Source organism: Triticum dicoccoides, chromosome 2B (assembly GCF_002162155.2).
Source record: "Triticum dicoccoides isolate Atlit2015 ecotype Zavitan chromosome 2B, WEW_v2.0, whole genome shotgun sequence".
NCBI lineage: Eukaryota > Viridiplantae > Streptophyta > Magnoliopsida > Poales > Poaceae > Triticum > Triticum dicoccoides.
The window spans coordinates 127,848,077-127,851,961 of NC_041383.1; positions in this window are offsets into that span (position 1 = coordinate 127,848,077).

Sequence of the window (3,885 nt, forward strand, 5' to 3'; positions counted from 1 at the left end):
CGCAGGTCGCCGAAACCCCGGCGCCTCGCCGGCGCGCCGGGCCCGAGTGCCCCGAGCTCCCCTGCCGGCGACCGTCGCCCCAAGCAGCGCCCCCGTCGCCGCCGTTTCCTTCGCTCCGTCGCGCCTCTCCCTCCGCCACCTCGTCGGACGCCGCAGCTCCGAGCGCGCCGCCTCCTCGCCGTCTCCGGCGAGTTTCTCCGGCGACCTTCAGATCAGGACCAGATCCACAGCTCCCTCCATCCAAACACGCCCGTGCCCCGTCCCGGATCTCGTCGTCCCGTTTTCGTGGGTATAAATTCCACCAAGCCCATGTTTCTGCAACGTTATCATGTCATGTTCATCGCATCATATCTCCATGCATACTGCTCCGTTTTGTGCGTGTAATATGTCAAATTGTTTGTCTCAACGAGTAATTCATTTCATTCCATTGCATCATGTTCATTTGAGCTCATCTTGATGCCTGAATCATCGTTGCAAGAGTGCTTCATAATGTTAGTTCTTGTTTCTTAACAGAATGTGTGCATTTGTCATTTTTGCCATGATTGATGTGTGCATCCTATGAGGTTGATGTCTACATGTGTTTTGATCTATGCCATGCCATCTTTACAGTGGTGTATGCCATGTATTTTTGTGATCAATGTGGTGACTAGCACAAGCATGTAAACTAGGCTTCGTGATGTTGCTGATTTTAGTCCCATTTCTGCTGTTATTTTGATGTCATGTAAACTTGATGCTACAGAGAGATCCATGCTTATTTTGAGATACTTCAGTAAGGATGTTTTGAACATATGGTTATTCTCTATCCATTCATGCCCCTGTTTGCAATTATGGAGTAGTCTAGCATGTCATTTTCGTGCTCTACTTTTGCTACAAAATGTTTCCTGGCAGATTGTTTACATGTTATTCAATTTTGCCAAGGTTGTTGTAGTTGATCCTTGCATGCTATGAACTTGTTCTTGCCTTGGTTTGTTTCATAAACATGTCTTCTTGCTGATGCTATGCTTATCTTGTCATGCAATGAGTTGTGGTGAGTGAATCAAGCTTGTTAAGTAGGGTACTTGCTATTACTGTTTTGCTAGGCTGAATCTGTTATTTCGTGATGCTATGTAAACCTGCTGCTACAAGTCATTCTATGCATAATCTGGAGATGTTCACTAAGGGTATTTTGTTCTACATGTTATGCTCTATCCATCCATGCCCCTGGTTGCAATTATAGCCTGATGTAGCTTGTTATACTCTTGCTCTAAAGTTGCTTAATAATGTTGCTGTCAGCCTGTTAACATTAAGTTCAGTTGTTGCCATGATTGTTGCTAGTGTTTCATGCACCCTATGGACTTTCTCTTGCCATGCTTAGCTTCACAAACATGCCTTCTTACTGTTGGTTTCCTTGCCATGCCATGTATTGCTCTGTGGTGAGTGGTACAATCTCATCTACATGCCTACTTATTGTTGTTCCTGCCATGTATGAATCTGTTAACGAAACTTGCCATGTTTACATGGGTGCCATCATATCTTCTGATCCTTTTTGGCTCATGGTCAGTAAGGGACTCTTGGTCTATGCAATTAGTAGATTCATGCCATGCCTTTGTTTGCCATGATAAGTTCCTATAACATGTTGTTTGATAGCTCTAAACATTGCAACCTGATGTTATTTTCTGCAAAGTCTGAATTGTTATTACTTGCAATCTTGCCATGTGTGTTTGAGCATGTTCTAGTGATTTCTGGAGATAGCTCAGTGTTCATGTTTTGTTATGCTTGACCTATACATCATGTCCATGTCTTTTGTTTTCATGTTGAGATGATGTAGCATGTTGTTTTGGTGCTTGCAATATGCCTAGTTGCTGTTTTGGACAGGTTGTTGCTATGACTTGTATAGTGTGTGTGTGTGTGTTGAACCGTTGCTCCGTTTTGAGTGTGCTCTATATGAAACTTGCTTGATTTTGCATGTAGTTTCATATTATCATGTTGCATCCATGTTTTGGTGTGTTTGCTTGATGTTTGAATGCATTTTGCATCAATGCCATGTTTAACTTGTTTTGCTCATATCTTCTAGGTCGTAGCTCTTAACTAAATGAACTTTATATGTAACTTGACTAGAATCTCGTGTAGATCATCTTGGTGCATCTTAACTTGCTGTTTAACAACTTGAACATAATGTTTATTTAGATCTGGACCAATTTCGAAATATGCATATGAGGACTTACCGGAATTGTTATATGATGTTCCCGGCCTCATTTAAACTTGCCTTGATGTGTTGCTCTTGTTTGCATCATCTCTTGCCATGAGTAGCTTCATGTAGTCTTGTCTTGCATCATGCTTCTGTGTGCATCATGCCTTGTTCATGTGTGGTGTGTTTACTATGTTGTGTGCTTCTTCTCGATAGTTCCCGTTTCGTTGCGATCGTGAGGATTCGTTTGTCTATGCTTGGTTCGTCTTCGTGGCTTCATCTTCTTCATGGACTCGTTCTTCTTCCTAGCGGGATTTCAGGCAAGATGACCGCTACCCTGGATCTCATTACTATCATTGCTATCCTAGTTGCTTCGTTCTATCGCTATGTTGTGTTACCTATTTCTTGCTCATCTAGCCTCCCAAATTGCCATGAACCTCTAACCTTTGACACCATTCCTAGCAAACCATTGCTTGGCTATGTTACCGCTTTGCTCAACCCTCTTATAGCGTTGCTAGTTGCAGGTGAAGTTGAAGATTGCTCCATGGTGGACAGGATTATGTTGGGATATCACAATATCTCTTATTTAATTAATGCATCTATATACTTGGTAAAGGGTGGAAGACTCGGCCTTATGCCTGGTGTTTTGTTCCACTCTTGCCGCCCTAGTTTCCGTCATACCGGTGTTATGTTCCCGGATTTTGCGTTCCTAACGCGGTTGGGTGATTTATCGGACCCCCTTGACAGTTCGCTTTGAATAAAACTCCTCCAGCAAGGCCCAACATTGGTTTTACCATTTGCCTCACCACCACCTATATTTCCCTTGGGAGTAATTAACCCAAGGGTCATCTTTATTACAGCCCCCCCGGGCCAATGCTTGTCTAAGTGTTGGTCCGAACCAGAGCCACTTGCAGCGCCACCTCGGGGAAACTCGAGGTCTGGTTTTAGTTGTACGTAGTGTTCATCTGGTGTTGCCCTGAGAACGAGATATGTGCGGCTCCTATCGGGATTGTCGGTGCATCGGGCGGTCTTGCTGGTCTTGTTTTACCATCGTCGAAATGTCTTGTAAACCTGGATTCCGAGTCTGATCGGGTCTTCCTGGGAGAAGGTATATCCTTCGTTGATCGCGAGAGCTTGTCATGGGCTAAGTTGGGACACCCCTGCAGGGTATAATCTTTCGAAAGTCGTGCCTGCGGTTATAGGCAGATGGGAATTTGTTAATGTCCGGTTGTAGATAACTTGACACCAGATCCGAATTAAAACGCATCAACCGTGTGTGTAGCCGTGATGGTCTCTTTTCGGCGGAGTCCGGGAAGTGAACACGGTTTTGGGTTATGATTGACGTAAGTAGGAGTTCAGGATCACTTCTTGATCATTGCTAGCTTCACGACCGTTCCGCTTGCTCTCTTCTCGCTCTTATTTGCGTATGTTAGCCACCATATATGCTTAGTCGCTGCTGCAACCTCACCACTTTACCCCTACCTTTCCCTTTAAGCTTTGCTAGTCTTGATACCCATGGTAATGGGATTGCTGAGTCCTCGTGGCTCACAGATTACTACAACAATAGTTGCAGGTACAGGTTATGCGATGATCATGACGCGAGAGAGATGTTTGCTTGTTTTGGACTTCTTCTTCTGCTTCTTCTTCGATCAGGGGATAGGTTCCAGGTCGGCAGCCTGGGCTAGCAGGGTGGATGTCGTTTTAGCTTCTGTTTGTGT